Raw genomic sequence first — 23,094 nt, 5'->3', positions numbered from 1 at the left:
GTTTGGTTTTCACCAAACATAACGTTTCTCATTGAGGCCAGAAAGTTCTACCTTTGACTAGTCTGTCCAGAGAACATTGTTCCAGAAATCTTCTGGATCATATATGTGCTCTTTGGCGAACTTCAGACGGGCAGAACTTCAGACCAAACTTACAAAGTTTCTGATCTTTATATAGGGTGGGGCCTCCCAAACTCACCCCTGAAGACCTACCTAATTATTTAAACACTGCTAATTGCTAATGCAAATTGTCCCCTTAATTGAGCTGATAAAACCAGGGGTTCACTTACTTTTTCACAAACCCTGAATCTTAATTACTCATTGTTTCTCTAATTCATATAACACTTTGTTTCAAAAGATATGGAATTGGTTAATATAAACCCTATTGGATATTTAAGAAAAGACTGGTTTTGATTCAAGAAGGCTATCATGGTAAAACTATGGAATTTCCATAATTATCATTGGGGTTCACAATTTTTTTTTCTCGGCTCTGTATAAACATGAACAATAATATCAGAAAATAAGTCAGTCATGACCTGTGGTTGACCTTATCTGCAGTGTGCATTAGCAAATAGCATGAACAGATGAATTCCCTGGAATCACTCCATCAAGGTTCTTGTGGTTTTAAGTTAACTATTGAAACATCACTGTTGTGGTTAGTTTGCTCTGTATCGTGCAATAACAAACATCTTGTACAGATGAATTTCCTGGAATCATTGCATGAAGGTCTTCTGTGGCTGTTTTATTCACCTGTAGAAGTATCAATGTAGAAAATAAGCAAGGGGGTTTTGTACAGGTTACCTATGGCTTTGAATCACTGTGAGTATCCCAATAGGCACAATAATATGTGGCAGAATCGTCATTTAACGTGTTTTTTATTCTAAGAGTATCTGTTGTATCTACTCTATCAACCTCAAATCTATTTTCCAATGTTGTGTCGTCGTATGCAGTGCTACTCCCAGCTTTGTAAAGAATCCGCTCCAGAGCTTCGCCTTCTTTCTGCCGATACCAATGGATATATGCACTGCTCATGTCAACCCCACTCACTTCACAACTTATTCGGGCAGTTTTGCCTGCACCCTTCGCCAGGCTAAGTTCCTGAATCATAGTAACAGCCGCTTCTCCATCTGGATTTGAGAAAAGAAATGAAGGTTATTTAAATCACAAGGTATGTTTATCATGAACAGAAGAAGATAAATCATCAATGTTTACAACTTACACAGAAACAGAGAAGCATATATGATACACGATGCAAGCAACATTATTTCATCTGGATTGGAAGGGTTTGAAGCATGATACCTATTTAGCGCCTGAATCATTTGATCCAGATCTGAGAGGAAATGACTGTCAGGTTTATTAACCAATCTCTGGTTTCCACGCATTCATACCACAGAAATCCTGTTTATATGCGCGGTTTCATGCTTCCATTTGTTTTAGAAGACGTATACTTCTCTAAAAACATCACATATCTGTATTTGAATTGATCAACCCGTTAGAGAATTGCACAAATATGTTAATTTATAAAACTGTGTTTTTAAGGATAGTGTTGGTGTGGCAGGCTGGCGAGTGGATAGAGGCCCAGAGACAGACTGCAGTTCAAAAAAATAACTATTTTATTATAAATAAACACAAAATGAAAGGGCACAAGGGCCAAAACAAAACAATTTAGACACAAAGAAAGACAAAAAGCAAAATTTACAAAAATAACAATCTCCAGGCTGGGCAATGCCTTCACTGGATTCAAGCTCTCCAAACAACCAAAAAAAAAACCAACCTGCTTCCTCAGCTCCCTCTCCCCAAATGAGAAGCAGAGGCCTCCTTTTATATCAGGTGGCTGGGCGCTGATTGATCGTTAATCAACCTAATCAACTAATCAACCCCAGCCACCTGAACATAATAAACCCAGGCAGGCAGGGGAAGTTAACCCCATCCCTGCCAATTTAAAAGGGCAGAGCTTTGCTCTGCCACAGTTGGTTTAACTTTTCTAACCAAATGTCAAAAGTAAATATGCATAATGAATTTATTTTACATGCATAATGCACTCACTAAGCGAGGAAGGGTACAATAATCTACTGTGCATTCTGCTGTAATGTTTTATCACATCGAAAAGGTAAAGCAGACCTGCTCCCATATTCACTGGGAGTTGTCTTTATTTTGGACCCACCTCCTGGACATCTCCCAGGACAGATTTTCTCCCGTGTTCTACTGTTAAACCCCCTTATATCAGCAAACCTTTAATATCTACATAATTCATGGCCGATGTGTAATTACTACATTATTATAGGACAATTGTATTGACTCTAGTATAAATCGGCAAATTTTCTAGAGATGTGATATTCTCAGTAGTTGTTCATTGTGACTTGTAATGTAAATAATTGGTCCGTTTATCATTAACAAATATCAGTATTTAATTAAGGGCTTAGAAACAAGATTGTCATACTGTTCTGAGGTATCTGATGTGTAATATTCTATTTATTTAAAGTCCTTTAGTAGGGTTGACTTGGAGTTCACAAAATGATCTTATAAGTGCCAGTCACCAGGGAAACTAGTAATGTGTTTGCTATTTAATTTAATGTCCAAATAATTTCCTAAAATACTTGTCAATGGTACACTTTTTATTTTATTTTAAATATTCTTTGTGCACTAATTTATTTGTGTTGTGTGGCAAGTTGTTTATATTATTTGCGCATTTTATTTTGGTTTGTTTTAATGTACCGCTTATTTGTATGTTTAATATATTATTTGGCTTTGTGGTGGTGTGTTTTGTTGAACATGAGTGTTTGTTTAATTCCTGATTAGAGTCAGGTAAGTTCAATAACCTTTGTAACATGTGCAGAATCTGACCTATTTAGCCAATGGTCTTCTAAGAATGATGTCCATGAACGCACCCATTAGCTAAATTGGTCTGATTCTGCACAGAATCTGCGCAGAATGATCTCAGTCAACGCACTCTAATTCTTCAAATAAAGTGCCATCCAATGAATGGATGGCACTTTGACCCTTTTCAGCTTAAATACCATCTAGTTGCTGCGAAGAAAAAAGAGCCAGAGGGGAAGTTGAAAGTGTAGTCACGAGGGCAGATGCGAGAACATATAAGGCAAGGTATCGGATAAAAGTTTGTCACATGATATGGCGAGTGACTGGTCAGGTTTCTGCGCAGAGGGAATGAGGCCATGCTGCGCTGGTGCCATTCCAGGCAAAAGTCAGTCACATATGGCGCAGAGGGAATTGGGTTATGCGGCGAAGGAGGGGTCAGCTTTAAGAATGGTCACTAAGGAAAACAATGTTATCGTCATAAAAAAAAAAAGCAAGAACAATGCATGTGCCATCTGTTTTCAGGAAGAAGTGTTTTTTGTAAAAATAGTTCCCTTTCAAGTCAAAAATAACCATCAAGGTATGGGATATTGCAGTCAGGCAGTAGGGATTGGCTGAGCTTTATAGCAAAGCTGCCGATAGGTCTCTGCACGAGCTGCCTTGTAAGCCCGCCCCCCCCTGGGAGCTTACTATACGCAGTTCGCGGAGACTCTCTTCCTCTTTTACCTTTAGCCTTTGTAGGACGTTGAGCTGGTAATTTACATCACTGATTGTACTCGTCAGCCTTGAGCTTGAGAAGCTGGCTACCGCCCCTTCTGTGAGTTGATTTCAGTGTTCGCTCTACTGAGCATTATATATATATATATATATATATATATATATATATATATATATATATATATATATATATATATAGTGAAAGATCCTCGCAACTCTCACGGTTCATTGCCCCTTTAAAATCAGACCCAGGAAACAGAAATTGATTTTTAACAGCGCTTGCGTGCACTTTTAATAAACTCAAATCGAAAAATAAACAAAACAAACAAACACCTAGCTCCTTCTTGGAGCACTAACTATACAGTCAGGATTCCTCTTACTAACACCCCGGACAGCTAAGCTGTTTACCGGTAACCCAAAACCACACAATCACATAGTTTATCACAGTACCTCACTCTGACTGCTTGGAACCAGAGCACACTTTCTGTTCCTTCCCTCAGCCCTGAACTGACTGGCTGCATTCTTTAAATACCCTGCACATGGCTCTAATTTACAATTAACACCAGGTGCAGGGGATTACTAAACAATAAAACCATTAGCCCATTCACCCAAATGTGCATTTTCACATGTTTTCTGTGTGGCGTGCCTGGGACTAGAGCACGCCGCGTCTGCCTTGGCAGACAGATCGTTCTGTGCATTGTGCGCTAATTTTCAGCCACGCACTCTTTGCTAGATGGCGAGGAAAGTGGTTTTGAGCCACTCCCCCTCCTCTAGGTCATTCCCACCGTCGTCTATAGCGACTCCGCCTGTCAAGATGCGGCCCCTCTCAGCTTACAGCTGGTCAGAGATCCCCAGACCATAGACGTGCTCAGGAACGCTCCTGCAACCCGTCTATCCGACCCCGAGGCTGCTTCCCTCGCAGGGAATGCCCTCGCCGGTCACGGTCTCACTCCGTGTCACCCCGCCATAGGGGACGCTCTCGTTCCCCTCGTCAAGACAGGCGTTATAGGGATAAGTCAGGCTTGGAAGAGCTCATGTCAAAGATGTCCCAGTTTATGGATGTAATGATGGGTCAGCAATCGCTGCTCATGTCGTTGACGAACATGGTACCACGAGCCACTGACGCACAGGTCGGGCCAACTGCCAATCAGCCGGAGTTTCTGCCACAGCCTCTGGCCGCCCCGGTGGTCCAACAACCCCAAGGGGTGTGGGACGTAGATGCTATCTCAAGGGAGGTTAATTTAAACAAGGGCTATTCAGCGGCTACAGAGGCAGTTAGGTTGTCCAACGTGGCCAGCTTCCTTTCAGTTTACCAGGCATCGCTGGTGAAAGATCTCCTGGAGCACCTATCGGTGTCTCTGAGGACGGAATTGGTGGTGGTCTCTCAATTCCTAGTCAAGATAGCCCAGTTAAATGCACGGGCTCAAGGCAGGAGTATTGCATCCCTGGTAGTCACCAGAAGGCAGCTCTGGCTCTTGCAGGCGAGAGTTCAAGAGCCTGACAAGGCCCCATTATTAGATGCTCCTATTACACCGGGGCACACGTTTGATCCAGTGGTGGAGGAGATGCTACAGTGCTCTGCTAAAGCCCGGGAGGCATCTCAGCAGATGGTGAAGATGTGGCCGCATAAGCCCTTCCATCCTAAGCGCCAACAGGAGCATCAGTGGCGTAGAACACCACCGCAGCACCTGCCGCAGTCATGGGGTGCTAAGACACCTCCTTCAGCTACAGCAGCGCGTGGTCAGCCTCCATTTGCAGGACCGCAGTGCAGAGGGTGGCACCCTAGAAGAGGTGGCAGGCCATGCCCTTGTGGCTCTGGCCAGTCCCCTCGCGAACGAGCGCAGCCGAAACAGCCTAGAAATCTCCAGGCAGCTGTTAGCCCACCCCTACACTGTCCCACAGCTCCAGTTCTGGCAACATCTGGGTGGGCAAAACTATATCCACCGGGTACACCCTTCAGTTCCGGTTAAAGCCTCCCCCCTTCCGGGGAGTGGTCGTAACTGTAGTGAAGGACTCAGTTCAGTCCTCAGCTCTGAATGTGGAAATACAGGCATTGCTCAGGAAGCGTGCCATCCAACAAGTAGAACCTGCTCTGTTCCACCAGAGTTTCTATTCCAAATACTTCTGGTGCCCAAAAAGGACGGCAGGCTCCGCCCTATTTTACACCTGCGAGTACTGAACAAATACCTGCGGGTGTTATCGTTCAGGATGCTCACGCACAGTCACGTCATCCAGTCAGTCCGACACGGCGACTGGTTCACCACCGTGGACCTGACAGATGCGAACTTTCACGTTCCAATCTGCACAGGTTACAGGAAGTATCTGCGTTTCGCATTTCAGAGCAGGGTATATGAGTTTTGTGTCCTCCTATTCGGCCTGTCACTAGCTCCTCGAACCTTTTTGAAATGTATGGATGCTATTCTACCTCCCTTGCAGGCTCAAGACGTCCGACTGCTGAACTATCTGGACGACTGGTTCATCTGCGCGTAGTCGAAGGAGCAGTTGGCACAGCACACAGTGATGGTGTTGCCTAGCAAAGCTCTGCCCTTTTTAAATTGGCAGGGATGGGGTTAATTTCCCCTACCTGCCTGGGTTTATTATGTTCAGGTGGCTGGGGTTGATTAGTTGATTAAATGATTAACTTAATTAACGATCAATCAGCGCCCAGCCACCTGACATAAAAGGAGGCCTCTGCTTCTCATTTAGGAGGAGAGAACCGAGGAAGCAGGTTGGTGTTTGTGGTTGTGTGTGATTTTTTGAATTTTGCTAAAACCAGTGAAGGCATTGCCCAGCCTGGAAACCTTTATTTTTGTGAGTTTTGTTTTTGCTTTATTTGTGTTTGAGTATCTGTTATTTTGCCCTTGTGCACGTTTATTTTTGTTTATTTATAATAAAATTTGTATTTTTTTGAAACTGCAGACTGTCTCTGGGCCTCTATTCACTCGCCAGCCTGCCACAGATGGTTACAGACCATCTTCAGTGGCTAGGTCTGAAGATCAATTCAGAAAAGAGCCGCCTCGTGCCAAGGCCACAGACCGAATTCTTGGGTCTGCATCTGGACTCAGTGTCCATGGAGGCGACCCTGTTGACACAAAGAGTTGCCTCGCTGGAGCGGTGTCTCTCCCTATTCAGGTTGAGAGAAACAGTCAGCATGGAGCTGTGTCAGCGCATGCTGAGGTTGATGGCTGCCACCTCGCAAGCCCTTCCCTTGGGCTAATTACACCAGAGACCTTTGCAGGCCTGGTTCAATGCCTTCGTGTTGCATCCGCGGAGAGACAAACACCGCAGGTTGACGGTATCCCGAACCTGCTGGGAAGCACTGTGCTGGTGGAAAGTTCCGTCGAACATCTGCCAGGGTATGCACTTGGGTCCCATCTTCCAAAGGGAGGTTGTCACGACCGACGCTTCCAACCAAGGTTGGGGAGCAGTCTGGAATGGCTCAGGGACCCGTGGAGTGTGGTCAGGACCCTGGAGGTCAGCCCACATCAATTCTCTGGATCTCAGAGCAGTAGACCTTGCCCTTCGACAATTGTTGCCAGTGCTTCTAGGCAAGCACGTGTTGGTTCAGTCAGACAACACCACGGTTGTGGCGTATATCAATCACCAGGGTGTCCTACGGTCCCCTCGCCTTCACCGGATGGTAACACGGATGTTGCTATGGGCACAGCCGCGTTTGACCTCTCTGTGCGCGGTTCACCTACCGGGCAGAGTCAATTATGCAGCGGATCTCCTATCCAGAGGAGGCCCTCTTGCAGGGGAATGGCGTCTCCATCCTCAGGTGGTAGGGCGCATTTAGGAATGGTTCGGTATAGCGCAAGTAGATCGCTTCTCTTCACGAGAGAGCACGCACTGTCCCCTATGGTTCTCGGTGAGGGACCTCGACAGCCCCCTAGGAGTCGATGCACTGGCTCACGAATGGCCGCCAGGGCTCCTATATGCGTTTCCACCGATTCCAATGCTCCCCGCCTTCTTAGAGAAGGTCAGGGTAGAACAAGCGACAGTGATCCTGGTCTGTCCTTGGTGGCCTCAGAGGATATGGTTTCCGAGCCTGGTGCAGTTGCTGCATGGTCAACTGGGGGAGCTTCCCCTGCGAGAGGACCTATTGTCCAGGCCCAAGGACAGCTTTGGCACCCGAACCCCAAGCTCATGCAGCTATGGGCTTTGCCCCTGAAAGGGAGCCCATGTCAGCCTTAGAGCTCTCAACGGAGGTGATTTCGACCATTCAGAGTGCTAGAGCGCCCTCTACTAGGTCGCAGTACACGTACAAGTGGCATTTGTTCCAAGATTGGTGTCTGGAGGAGGGCCATAACCCAATATCCTGCCCTATGGCAGTGATATTACAGTTTCTACAGAAACTATTAGATGAAGGGAAAATCTGCGCGCTGCGTATAGTAAGCTCCCCGGGCTTACACTTAAAGTGTATTTAGCCGCCAGTTAGCTGGGAGGCAGATAGCCAGCAGGAGGGCTCAAGTTTTAACAGGTGGACCATCCTGGTTACACCTGCTTTTAAAAAAACTGGCACAGAGTGTCATTGACTGGAGGAACTTAACTGGAAAGAGTGGATTAAAAAATAGGGGCTCCTCAAACAGGTCCTGCCCTGTCAAGGACTCCACATCCCTTTCCACCCTCACCAGCTGCCAAGCATTTAAAATACTTTGATAAAAAGGAGGAAGTCCTGCTTTACTAAAACTGATGTTCTCAATTAAAAACAGGTGTTTTCCTAACCCCAGCCCCCCAACTCTATTGAGAAGGAAACAGGCCAGCCTCTTCCAATGAGCCTCCTCCTCAGTGTACAGGAGTCTCTGAACCGCTTGCAGTCTGAAGGCTGCCACCCTGCTGAAAAAGCTGACCAGCCCCTGCCCCCCCTCATCACTAGGGAGGTACAGGACTGCTGGCCTCAAACTGTGTCTCCCGCTCCAAAAGAACTCCAGCAGCACTCTCTGGATCTCCTTCACCAAGCCCTGGGGTGGGTCCAGGCATAACAGCTTGTGCCACATGCTAGAGGCCACCAGATTATTAATAACAAGCACCCGGCCCTTGAAGGACAGTTGGGCCAGCAGTCCCTTCCACCTCTGCAGCCGCCCCCTCACCCTGTCCAACAAATCCTCACAGTTCTTTTTCATGTAGTTCTCTGTTCCGAGGTGCACCCCCAGCACTTTAATCCCTGTTCTGTTCCATTCCAGCCCCTCAGGCAGGACAGGAGGAGTGCCCTCATCCCAGCTGCCTGACAGGAAGGTGTCACATTTTGCCCAGTTTACTCTGGCAGAAGATGCTCTCTGGAACTCATTTAGAGTCTGCTGCAGTGCTTGGACCTGCATCCCCACTCACAAACACAGTCACATCGTCTGCATAGGCAGACACCTTCACTGTGGCAGAGGAGGGTGTGGAGGGCGAGGAGGGCACTGTCCATCCAGCTAGCCTGACCCTCAGCAGGTGCAGCAGGGGCTCTATAACCAGTGAATACAGCATACCAGACAGGGCACAGCCCTGCCTTATACCCCTACATACTGGGAAGGGCTGACTCAGCCCATTATTGAGCTGTAAAATACTAAAAATGTTGGAATATAAAAGCTGAACATAAGAGATAAAACCAGGGCCGAACCCGAAGGCCTCCAGTGTTTTAAAGAGGTAGGTGTGGTCGACTCTATCGAAAGCCTTCTCTTGATCCAGGGAGACCATTCCTACATTAAAATCACAAATATCACTTACAGTTAAAAAATCTCTAATAAAAAATAAGTTATCAAAATTAGAGCGACCCGGTATACAATATGTTTGATCCATATGTACCACAGTTCCAATAACTGTTTTTAATCTATTAGCGATTGTTTTGGATAAAATCTTTAAATCAGAACATAAAATTGACACAGGTCTCCAATTCTTAAGCTGGCAAAGGTCTCCCTTCTTGGGCAGCAGTGTAACCACTGCCCTACGGCAGCTAATAGGGAGTTCCTTGTGGCTGAGGCTCTCTCTCAGAACCTGGAGCAAATCCTCCCCCATTATATCCCAGAAAATATTATAAAATTCTGCTGGCAGTCCATCGATCCCGGGAACCTTTCTGCTGGAGAGCTGCTTGACAGCGGCGGTCATCTCCTGGTGGGTCAGCGGTGCATCCAGCTGAATCTGCTCCTTCTCACTGAGGCTGGGTAACCCCTGGAGCAGCCGCTCAGTGTCCTCTAGGTTGCACAGTTCTTTATTATAAAGTTCCTTGTAAAAACGCCCTCTCTGCTGATTTCCTCCCGGGTGTGCAGTTCTTTCCCACCAGGAGTCCTGATACAGCACAGCTGTCTACTGTCTGCTCTCTTCCTTTCCAAGTTGAAGAAGAAACTGGTGGGGGCATCCATGTCTCTCAACTCCATGAATCTGGAACGCACAATCGCCCCCTTCACTCTTTCCTTCAGCAAGCTCCCCAGCATGATTTTCTGCTCTTTTAGGTTCTCCAGGGTCTGTTCTTTAAATTCTGAATTTAAACTTTCCTCTAGGAGGAGGATTTTGGACTCCAGTTCTCTCACGGCTGTGTTCAGTGACCTGGTTGCATTTATAGTATATTGTTGACAAAAACATTTAATTTGTATTTTGCCAATGTTAAATCTTAAATTTTTATACTGTGCGTTTTCTCTTTTCCAAATTATCCAAAAAAGTTTGAATTGTTGCTTGAATTTTACATCTTGTAATAATTTTACATTGAAATGCCAGTAAGATGTTCTGTGGGGTTCTGATTGAATTATTACTGTAATTAATAGACAGTGGTGGTCAGAGAAACTACTGGGGATGATTCTTGCTTTGATGAATTTATTTAAATCGTTTTTAGAAGCATAAAACCGGTCTAGTCTTGCTCTATATACACAGTCTGTGTGATACTGAGACCAGGTGTATTGTCTTGAACTGGGGTGCAGGCATCTCCATATGTCAACCAGGTCACTGGACTATGCAGCCAACTCTCTGGAGGACTGAGGGTGTGGTTCATCATTATTTCTATCAATATTAAAATTAACAGTACAATTAAAATCTCATTCTAGTACCACCACATCGTTATTATTAATATTAAAAAGAGCTTGCTTTAATTTTTAAAAAATAAAATTCATTCCCCCCCTCTATTGGGGGCATAAATATTAATAAAAAAAATGCACTGAACTGCCCAGCCTAGCTCTTACTTTTAAAATCCTCCCTTTCTCGATTTCATCCATATCTAATAAAACTGCCCCTAGGCTAGGTTTAAAAAGTACGGCTACTCCTGCACTAGTACTAGTGCCTTGACTCATCACGCACAGCCCCTTCCACTCCGCTCACCACGCCTCCTCATTCTCCTGATCAGAGTGTGTTTCCTGCAGAAACACCCCCGCCTGCTTCTGCTCTAAAAACTCGACTAGCTGCGCCCTCTTAAAAGACTGTCCACAGCCGTTAGATTAAAAGAAACCAAAACTCACCTTTCCATCATAGCTAAAAAAACTAACAGACTGAAACAAGTAATAAAAGAAGTTTCATAAAACACAGCCATTTTTAAACAAGAGATTTTGAACCACTGTTAAGATCCTTTTTAATTTTCTGAACAATTTTTTTTAATCTATAACGTTTTGGCTGATCAAATTCTTCTATTGTGGCTTTCCTTGTAATAACGTGAGCGGAGTGGAGAAATAACCTTAAATCAGGGAAAATACTCTCTATTTGTACTCCCCTTTTCCCTTTTGTTTCTGTCATAAAATCATTTACCTGCTCAAGCGTGTATAACTTTTTCTTACTGAAGGGTTGGCTATCAGGGATGTCTGAGATAAGCGAGGAGTCAGAGAGCTCCCCCTCCATCTCTTCCGGGCTGTCCTCTCGCTCGCACCTAAGAATCCACTCCTCTGCAGCTCCCTCCGACTCCTCGACATCGGTCTCTGCCACAGCCGTCACTGTTTCAGGCGGCTGAGATTCAGCCAGCGGAGAGTCTTGCACCGTGCCCGGCTCACTCTCCACTGTGTTCTCCTCCTCCGGATTGGGAGGGACCGACGCCCCGTCCGGAGCCCACAGTCTCCCTGTACTGCACTGGCTGCACTCTGCCATCCGGCAGCTCTGCAGCCTTCTGTTGAAATCATTTCTTTTTAGTTACTACCTTGAATGGTTCTTCACCATTCTCAGTAGTAGCGGTATTATCCTCCTAACCCGTCAGTGACAGGCTGCGGCTGGGTCTTTTTGTGCGAGGCCGTGGTGTTGGTGGTTCTGCTTTGGTTTCCTTCTGGATCGCCCCCTCCTTGGTCAGCATGGGCTCGCTCTGCGGCTGCGGTGCAGGAGCCGACTCTTCCTCCCGTTCACCCCCAACACCCCCGACTTCCTCCCCGCCAGCATCGCCCTGATCCTGCCCTGTTTCTGCTCTAGCCTCCTTTCTCAGGCAGGCTTTCCTCTGGTGTCCCTGTTCTCCACAGTAAAAACACCTCATCGTCTCCGAACTGACAAGCACCACACAATTCGTCCCTTCCACATTAAAATTCCAGGCTACATTAATGACTTGATTAGGATCATTTAGTAAGACAAACGCTTGCCTTCTACATGACATGACGTGCCTAACACTGTTATTTTTGCACCCCAGCGGGATTCCCTTAATCGGGGACACCAGTTTACCAAAACAAGCTAAATTCTTTTCTAATGGCTCATTTTTTAAAAATGGAGGCACTTTAAAATAATAACTTTCGTTACCGGGGTTACTAGAGGGGAAACCTGAACAAATTCACCTTTCACTGTAAAGCCTTCCTCTACCAGCTTGTTTACCAGAGACACCTCCACTAAAAATATTACCAGCGCTTTATTCATCCTTGACGCTGACATAATATTCTCAAATCCCACCACCTCTCCTACTGCCAACAGGCACTCCTCCACCGAAACCCCGGGGTCAGGCAGGCAACGGACCCTGTGTCGGCGGGTGAGAGCCCCCAGCCCTCCTGAATGAGACCCCAATACGGGATCTCCAAACACACACCACCACCCAACAAACAAACAAACACACACACACACCACTAACCTATGAACAAACAAACACCCAAAAAGAACAACTAAGTAACTATCAAAGCAAAATAAATAAATAAATAAATAAATAAATAAAGTTTTAAATTTCCCAGTCCTACCGCACCGGCGTTCCACCTCTCTTCAAGCCCTTCCCACAATCCTCCACGAGAGAGAGAGAGAGAGAGAGAGAGAGAGAGAGAGAGAGAGAGAGAGAGAGAGAGAGAGAGAGAGAGAGATTGTTTGTCACGATTAAATTCCATTTTTAGTATGTATTTCAGTCTCTAGTACTATGCACCTTGTAGAGTTTAGATTTTTGATTTGTTTGCAGGTCCAGATTATAAGTAGCCGTCTCAGTCATTTTCTATAGACTATATAACTAAATAGTCATTCTGCTTTTCTCTCTTTCTGTGTTTTTAAAAGAGCACTGTGCAAAAGAAAAGAAAGTTGGATGGTTGTGAATTAAGGGTTGTTTTGACTAAATTAATTCGTCAATGTTTAATTAACTAGTACTGATTCTATCTAATTTTAATTTGCGCTTGTTAATCATCAATGATTTGGTATTTATTAATTATTGTTAAAATAGATTTTCCCATTCTGACTATTAGATCTGTAATAAAATTGTTTAAACTTAAGTATAGGTTTAATTGGTGCTTTTAGTTAAGAGGACTTTACAGTGCTGAGTGGTTGTAAGATCTGGACAGTGGCGACGTCTAGTGGGTGTAGGAAAATTGGAGATTATAAATAAGGAAAGCTAGATTTTTGATAAACAGACGTTGGTCATACCTCCAACAAACCAGACAGAAAGGGCGACCAGGAAGAAAATGTCATTGCCCCAGATATACTGAAATTGTATTTAATATCCAAAGAATAAACTGGTTTACACATTTTAATAGGGAGTGGCTGTTATTCTTTCTGGGGTGTTCACAGGCTTAAAGTGTTGCTCTCCAAATTAAAAGAACTTGCGCAGCACTTGAGACGACAATAAACAATCAAACATCAAACAGACTAATTGACAATTCGCTCATTTACATTAATAAAAACAATTGAGTATGCAAAGGTGTGCTTTAATACCAGAGTTATGAAGAACGCTAAAAGCAGTGGAATGCGTTGTAGAGAGTGTGGCATTAAAGATGTGTTATCCAAGTGTTAATAACCACCCGATCTGACTAGAATCAGTCGATTAATGGGAGGTTATCAAGGAAAATCATCCCATAAGAATTGGCCAATACGTGTTACTATTTTTTCTACACCACTTGTTTAGCACCCTCTAGTGGCTACTACGTCTGACGTCTATTAAAGCGCTTGGTCCAGACCTATTCTACCTGCTGGGAGGCTACTAGGTACTTACTGGCTCATTCAACTGATTCTAGTCAAATCAGGTGCATCAATAATGCCGTAACGCTGACTCGAATAAGAACAAACAAATTGGGCTCCTTTACTAAAATGGTGGTAGAATAAAGTAAACTACTTGAAAACAACAAATGGCAATGTGATAAAAATAACACCAGTGGATGGTATGAGCACCTCATTGGGTGGCATTACAACTTTCACACCAGCAAAATCAAAGAAGGTTTACATAATGATGTCGTTAATTTCAAAAGCCGCCATTTAGATCAATTGAAAAAGGGTCAGGGACTGATAAATTTACTAAAACAAACTAAGGGACTCGTGTTCAGCAGACAACATTCACAATAGCCTACATGTCTTATGAAAAGGATGGAAACTAGACACTACTTCTGTTTATTTAGTAAATTAATGGTCTCTTCTTATCTTCTTATCTTCTTATCTCTATAATGCAATAACAGATATCTTGTAGAGATGAATTTCCTGGAATCATTGTATCAGGACTTAGTGTGGTGGTTTAATCTTCTATAAAAGCATCTGTGTAGAAAGTAAGCAAGGGGTTTTTGTACAGGTTGCCTATGGCTTTGTATCACTGTGGCTCTCCCAGGCGGCACAGTAATATGTTGCACTATCGCTCCCAAGGATATTGTATTTAATAAGGTCATTATTGCCTGCTTCAACCTTGAATGCTTTAAAACTATTATCATCGTATGCAGGGTCATTTGATTTATCAGTTTTATAAAGAATCCGCTTCAGAGGTGAGCCTTCTTTGTGTTGGTACCAATGGACATATGTAGTAGCTAGCCCTTCCACATCACAATGCAGCCGGATAGTTTTCGTCTCACTCGCCTGTTTTGTAATACTCATTTGTCTTTGTGTCACAGTCAGAGCTGCTTCCCCACCTGCATTTGAAAAAGAAAGATGATAATTATTATTTTTTTTATTGTGTACTTGATGCGCATATTTATCACCAAAAGAAAAAGGAGAAATCATCAATATATAAAACTTACAAAGAAAAAAAGAAGCAAATACGATATAGGAAGCCTGAAACATGACTTCTTGTGGATTTCAAGGTTTGATGGTAAGTACAGCATGACACTCTTTTTACAGTCCGATTTGAGAGGAAATGACTTATGGATTTATTAACCAATCTCAGTTTACCACGCTTTTCTTTTCAAAGCATTTTTTAACAGGCTCATTTTCATTTTATTTAAGAACAGTGTTGCTTGTGCCTAACGCCCCCCCCCCCCCCCAAAAAAAAAAAAATGTTAACTAAAAAAGTAGCCATCAAATGTTCAAGTTCTAAAGATTGATGGGAAACCAACCCTTTTTTTTACAGATAGTGGGGCTACTGATTAGTAACTGATAGATATAATAAATGCATAATATCTGAAATAAAAGTGTAGAACTAGCGTATTTTATATCCAGGTTGCCATGAATAAAACACCAATACAACACATGAATCCGCATTGAATCATTTCATTGCCTGCAAACAGTATTGCCAATACTTTTAAAGTAATTTTGTCGTTATTGTGCAGAAGCATTTTTTTTTTAGCTTTTATTTTTGTAGTAAGGCAATAGCATAGCAATTGCAGATGTTTCCTCTACCTCTTGAACACTGTGAGACTCAAAAGACACAGTAATATTTGCTGCTATCGCTTTTATCAGGCACTGAAGGGTAAACAAGCCAAAATAATTAAATTCAAGCTGCAATACAAGCTGAAAAAAGTGGCTCATTAAGGAAAGGGGGGGGATTTCATAAGAACTGTTATGTCAAGATTAAGATATTGTGATTGCTTGTCTTAGTTTAGCTTTTGTTTTGCATTGAAATGGTTCCCCATTTAAAGCATGCCTCTAGTGGGAAATGACTTTGCTCTGTCGTGGTTTTGTGTACCAGATCTGTAGTGAATACCTATCCTATATTCTTGCCTATATATTTACTGTAATCTTCGGTGTATAAAGCGTGCCCATTTACCTATATTCCAGGATAATGAACAAGAAAAGTTTAAATCAAGCTATTTGCTAAACAAAAATCCTTGTAACGGTGGACTAAGAATAGTGTGTTCTTATCTACTGACAGGTTTTTATTTTTTAAAATTTCAGCTTTTTACTAAGGCTATTAAGCACAGCAATTAAGAAGATTTACAATTTTGTTATGTTCACAGTGTTCATGTTATAAGGATTGATGGGAAACCAAACATGTTATCTCACAGATAGTGGGTCTAATGATTAGTAACTGATAAATATAATAACTGCATAATATCTGAAGTAAATGTGTAGAATTCACTTATTTTCTATCCATGCTGCCATCAATACACTTACAACACAGAAATCCACTTAGAACTGTTTTAGTGCATGCAAATAGTATTGGCAAATATTTTCTTTGAAATGAATTAGCTCCTTTTATTGTTGTGCAGAAACTGTTTTTTAAGCTTTCTTTAAACTTTTTTACTAACACAAAATCATATCAATTAAGAAGACAGTTTTTGCAGATGTTTTCTGTACCTCTGTGTCACTGTGAGAGTCCCAAAAGGCACAGTAATATTTGCCGTTATCACTTTTCTCAGGCTTAAGCACTGAAAGAGTACATTCGTCCTTCTTATTTTTTTTTATAGCTCTCTTGATCGTATTCAGAGCTAGAACCCATGCTGTTGGTACCAATGGATTTATTGAGTATTTACTGTGCCTTTAGTTAAGACTTTGCACCTTATTCTTGCAATTCTGCCACTTTCTTTAGTGATGGAGAGTTGATACTGTTCCAAAGAAATTGCAAGCACTCCACCTGCAATGGAGAATGACATGGTGATATGTATCTGTCACATGGACTGTCATTTCAAAAGTTCGTTTTTAAAATGTAAACCTTACATGATAAAGATAAAACAACTAGGATATATGGTGCCTCACTGATGGAAAACTATACTGTTGGTTTTAGAGTGTCCTCTTTCTGACTAAGCTTTGCAAACCATCTTCAGATACAACAGGAAATTAATCTAACCAATCAAAGATCAGCACACACAATATATCAGCACACACAACGATTGTTTTATTGCACATTCAAATTAAGCAAAAAAAACAAAAAACAAAACAAAAAAAACTGGTATGCAAAAAGAACCGAAGAGCAAGTTCCTTTTCACTGAAATGATTGAAGGTGAGCACTGCTGGTTTAAGCTTATAATTATTCATTTAAACAAAAGCTTTGGGGAAAAAAAATAAAAATAAAACTTCAACAGGAAGTTTATTGGAAGATATGTCAGTAGAAGAGTAGGAAGCAGACCCAGAGGCAGAGGCTGCAGTTTAAAGAGCTGTTGAAGGGTATGAAGCAGACCCAGAGGCAGAGGCTGCAGTTTAAAGAGCTGTTGAAGGGTTTGAAGCAGACCCAGAGGCAGAGGCTGCAATTTAAAGAGCTGTTGAAGAGTATGAAGCAGACCCAGAGGCAGAGGCTGCAGTTTAAAGAGCTGTTGAAGAGTATGAAGCAGACCCAGAGGCAGAGGCTGCAGTTTAAAGAGCTGTTGAAGGGTATGAAGCAGACCCAGAGGCAGAGGCTGCAGTTTAAAGAGCTGTTGAAGGGTATGAAGCAGACCCAGAGGCAGAGGCTGCAGTTTAAAGAGCTCTTGAAGGGTTTGAAGCAGACCCAGAGGCAGAGGCTGCAGTTTAAAGAGCTGTTGAAGGGTATGAAGCAGACCCAGAGGCAGAGGCTGCAGTTTAAAGAGCTGTTGAAGGGTATGAAGCAGACCCAGAGGCAGAGGCTGCAGTTTAAAGAGCTGTTGAAGGGTATGAAGCCCATATGTTAAAGCTATACTGTGCCTTTAGGTAAGACTTTGCAAATTATTCTTGCAATTCTGTCAGTTTCTGTAGTGATGGAGAGTTGATACTCTTCCAAAGAAACTGCAAGCACTCCACCTGCAATGAAGAATGGCTTGGTGATATAAGAACATAAGACAGTTTACAAATGAGAGGAGGCCATTTGGCCCATCTTGCTAATTTGGTTGTTAGTAGCTTATTGATCCCAAAATCTCATCAAGCAGATTCTTGAAGGATCCCAGGGTGTCAGCTTCAACAACATTACTGGGGAGTTGGCTCCAGACTCCCACAATTTATGTAACTCACACAGGCTGTCATTTCAAAAGTTAGTTTTTAAAATGTAAAACTTACATGATAAAGATAAAACAACTATTATATATGGTGCCCAGGACATAGCTTCTCAGTGAGGTCAAACTATGGTATTGGTATTAGAATGTCCTTTTAACTAAGCTTTTGTTGTATTTAGGCACAACAGGAAATGAATATAACCAATCATAGGTCAACACATACAATATGCCAAGGAGTTTATTTTATTGCACATTCAAATTGAGCAAAACTTAAAACATAAATAAAAATGGCTAAGCTTGATTGAAGTTATGTATATGCACTTTGCTTGAGTTGCTGCCCATGTTTCAGTTAAGCAAATTAGCTAGAATCAACATCTACTCTAACTGAGTCAACACTCTCACAATGACTTTGAGCTCACAGCAAGCTTGATGTTCAGAGTTACGACAGTATTTTGCAAGGTGAACCAAAATAACCCTAACAAAGTGTGTTATAATTGATATGTTTGATTTCAGCCTATACTCGCAGGGCCTGGACACAATTATATGCCTCTACATAATAAGAAGAATATTAATAACATGAATCAAAAGGGATTTGGGGGAACTCTGCTGTCTTTGAACTATTTCATCATACAATATGTCGGCAAGAGATTAAGTAACATAGCATGGTTACCTGTTAAACAGACGGGTCTTTAAGAAAACAAAACACAGTTTTTTTCAGAGAACCAAAATGTGTAGTAGGCCTACTCTATTGTACAAAACCATATAAAGATTAAGTAAAATATCTTCATTTTACAAGTTTCTAAAATATTTTCAGAATGTAACAGTTTGACTTTACGAATCATTATAATAGTTGATCTCTTAAACAACTCTTTTGACATGTCGTTTTAATCTAAACAAGTGTAGGTTGTATTACTTTTGGCTGTATGTAGCTTTGCATTGCAGTGGTGCCAAATGGCACGGTAATATGTGGCTTGTATAAATATGAACAATAATACCAGAAAAGAAGTTAGTGGTTGACCTTATCTGCAGTGTGCATTAGCAAATAGCATGAACAGATGAATTCCCTGGAATCACTCCATCAAGGTTCTTGTGGTTTTAAGTTAACTATTGAAACATCACTGTTGTGGTTAGTTTGCTCTGTATCGTGCAATAACAAACATCTTGTACAGATGAATTTCCTGGAATCATTGCATGAAGGTCTTCTGTGGTTGTTTTATTCACCTGTAGAAGTATCAATGTAGAAAATAAGCAAGGGGGTTTTGTACAGGTTGCCTATGGCTTTGAATCACTGTGAGTATCCCAATAGGCACAATAATATGTGGCAGAATCGTCATTTAACGTGTTTTTTATTCTAAGAGTATCTGTTGTATCTACTCTATCAACCTCAAATCTATTTTCCAATGTTGTGTCGTCGTATGCAGTGCTACTCCCAGCTTTGTAAAGAATCCGCTCCAGAGCTTCGCCTTCTTTCTGCCGATACCAATGGATATATGCACTGCTCATGTCAACCCCACTCACTTCACAACTTATTCGGGCAGTTTTGCCTGCACCCTTCGCCAGGCTAAGTTCCTGAATCATAGTAACAGCCGCTTCTCCATCTGGATTTGAGAAAAGAAATGAAGGTTATTTAAATCACAAGGTATGTTTATCATGAACAGAAGATGATAAATCACCAATGTTTACAACTTACACAGAAACAGAGAAGCATATATGATACACGATGCAAGCAACATTATTTCATCTGGATTGGAAGGGTTTGAAGCATGATACCTATTTAGCGCTTGAATCATTTGATCCAGATCTGAGAGGAAATGACTGTCAGGTTTATTAACCAATCTCCGGTTTCCACGCATTCATACCACAGAAATCCTGTTTATATGCGCGGTTTCATGCTTCCATTTGTTTTAGAAGACGTATACTTCTCTAAAAACATCACATATCTGTATTTGAATTGATCAACCCGTTAGAGAATTGCACAAATATGTTAATTTATAAAACTGTGTTTTTAAGGATAGTGTTGGTTTAACTTTTCTAACCAAATGTCAAAAGTAAATATGCATAATGAACTTATTTTACATGCATAATGCACTCACTAAGCAAGGAAGGGTACAATAATCTACTGTGCATTCTGCTGTAATGTTTTATCACATCGAAAAGGTAAAGCAGACCTGCTCCCATATTCACTGGGAGTTGTCCTTATTTTGGACCCACCTCCTGGACATCCCCCAGGACAGATTTTCTCCCGTGTTCTACTGTTAAACCCCCTTATATCAGCAAACCTTTAATATCTACATAATTCATGGCCGGTGTGTAATTACTACATTATTATAGGACAATTGTATATACTGTAGTATAAATCGGCAAATTACTAGAGATGTGATATTCCCAGTAGTTGTTCATTGTGACTTGTAATGTAAATAATTGGTCCATTTATCATTAACAAATATCGGTATTTAATTAAGGGCTTATAAACAAGATTGTCATACTGTTCTGAGGTAGCAGGAAAGAAAGAAAAAAGTGAAGAGGTCGGCAACCCTAACTTGTGTTTGTTGGTGCTTTGGTCAGGTGACCTGGAGTCACAGGAGGCTCCCTCTTTATCATTTTCTATTTATTTAAAGTCCTTTAGTAGGGTTGACTTTTTTTACTAAATGACTTAGTGGTGTTCATAAAACGGTCTTACAAGTGCCAGTCACCAGGGAAACTAACCAATCATAGATCAACACATACAATATGCCAAGGAGTTTATTTTATTGCACATTCAAATTGAGCAAAACTTAAAATATAAATAAAAATGGCTAAGCTTGATTGAAGTTATGTATAGGCACTTTGCTTGAGTTGCTGCCCATGTTTCAGTTAAGCAAATTAGCTAGAATCAACATCTACTCTAACTGAGTCAACACTCTCACAATGACTATGAGCTCACAGCAAGCTTGATGTTCAGAGTTACGACAGTATTTTGCAAGGCGAACCAAAATAACCCTAACAAAGTGTGTTATAATTGATATGTTTGATTTCAGCCTATACTCTCAGGGCCTGGACACAAATCAAAGTATAGTTATATAATTATAGAGCATAGCTTGGATGCACAGTAACATTTGATTTAATTCAGGCCCCTACATAATAAGAAGAATATTAATAACATGAATCAAAAGGGATTTGGGGGAACTCTGCTGTCTGTGAACTATTTCATCATACATAACTATAAAAATAATGTGATCACTGTTTACAGCAGCCCCATAATAAAAACACTACCAGCCATTTTCCTTATTTTATCAAATTATGTAAAATAAAAATACATACATAGGCTAAAATCACAAATCATTTAGAGTATGTCTTTATGTAATAAAAATGCACAATAAATGCAGTAGCTCAAGTCTAAAACCCTATTATTTAAAGAGTAAGGCTACTGCGGAATTCTTTAAAATATGTCGGCAAGGGATTAAGTAACATGTCATGGTTACTTATTAAACAGACAGGTCTTTTAGAAAACAAAGCACTGTTTCTTCAGTGAACCAAAATGTGTAGTAGGCCTACCCTATTGTACAAAACCATATAAAGATTAAGTAAAATATCTTCATTTTACAAGTTTCTAAAATATTTTCAGAATGTAACACTTTGACTTTATGAATCATTATAATAGTTGATCTCTTAAATAACTCTTTTGACATGTTGTGTTTCCTGGTATCTTTACAGGTGACTTTTGTGGTCATTTTAATCTACACAAGTGTAGATTGTATTACTTTTAGTAGAGGCTGTATGTAGCTTTGCATCACAGTGGTGCCAAACGGCACAGTAATATGTGGTTTGATCGCTTGATTGTGTTTTAGACACAGCAAGAGTACACACAGAGTCCTTTGAGTTTCTTTCAGACATGATTCCGATGCTGGTGCTCTGGTCATCGTATTCAGTTTTCGAAGCTGTTGAATAAAGAACCCGCTTCAGATCTTCGCCATCCCTTTGTCTGTACCAGTGGATTATCAATTTAACAAAATCAATTCCTTCCACTTGACAATCTATTCTGGAAGAATCGCCTGGCCTTGTAATGAGGGTTTGTTTTGGCTGATTCAGTGTTACAGCAGATTCTGCATCTGTAATACAAAATAAAAATATACATTAAAAGAAAACTCTTGAGAGATTTGAGCATACAAAGTCGTGTTTATTACTGTGTGTAAATTCTGTAACCTTACAGATGAAATGTGAAACCAGTATTACACATACTGCCCGAAACATCTTGTGGTCTTTCAAAAATTAAATGCTTATGAGCCCATACTGTTCTAAACTGCTTTAAAAAAGCAAATAAGAGGAAGTGACTTGGTGACCAGGTAACCAATCCGTTCCAGAGCTTACCTTGTTTTTGCATACATTCATTTCAGGCTTTAGAGCAACAACATTTTCATGGCATATTCATACAATCTTATGACAATTTAAAAGCTGTTTTTTAAATAGCAGGCAACATTGTAACTGTTTCCATAAATATAGACACCATGGTAAACTAAGATCTAATTACTTACTTGTAATCTATTATTTATAATAGTAAACACAACTACAATATTTAAAAGAAAAAGACTTTACATAAACCTTTCTTTGGTATATAGCAACATAACTTTTACTATTTAAAGAAGGGACGGCTGTTCTATTGATGGTGTAATAAGTATATGCTGGAGGCATTAGCCAGGGGTTTGATTGGGTTAATTGAAGAAAGGCCTGGAATTGAAGTGACGAGATGTTAACCCTCTGGTGACTGTACTGTTGAAAGGGTTTTTCTTGCCTGGTCTGCGTACTTTCTATAGGCGCCACCTCTGCATAAAGGATTAGAAACACTAAGGGAAACAGCCAATATTCTACTGGTTGCTGTGTTGTGGGAAGGACGTTGAGAGATTGATAACCTGTTCATGGTCCTCTGTCTGGGGTGCTAAATTTTAAGTATTCTTTTTAATTATGAATATATTGTATTTGAAATAGAGGTATATTCCTTTTTAAAGTTATGTTACTAATTGGATCTGATATTGCAAAAATAATAATTAAATGTTTTTCATTCAAATGTCATTGGTTCTATACATGTGGAGGGTATTAATTGTGTTTACAATGAAGTTTGTAACGTTAAGGTTATTGACGTTTTATAATAAGTAGGTCTGATTTGCGTCTTTGGGTCGGTTTT

At 41.3% G+C, this 23,094-nt stretch overlaps 1 long non-coding RNA gene across 1 annotated transcript in view; it reads left to right on the top strand.

Moving 5' to 3' along the window:
• The first annotated feature begins 16,919 nt into the window (after positions 1–16,919).
• Positions 16,920–23,094, top strand: part of LOC121314239 — a 30,722-nt gene continuing 24,547 nt past the window's right edge. The window contains exon 1 of the long non-coding RNA XR_005950087.1: positions 16,920–16,996. This is a non-coding gene — a long non-coding RNA (uncharacterized LOC121314239). The remainder of the gene's footprint in view (positions 16,997–23,094) is intronic.

The sequence above is a fragment of the Polyodon spathula genome, chromosome 4 (genome assembly GCF_017654505.1).
Source record: "Polyodon spathula isolate WHYD16114869_AA chromosome 4, ASM1765450v1, whole genome shotgun sequence".
NCBI lineage: Eukaryota > Metazoa > Chordata > Actinopteri > Acipenseriformes > Polyodontidae > Polyodon > Polyodon spathula.
This window is presented reverse-complemented; position numbering and strand designations above follow the sequence as displayed.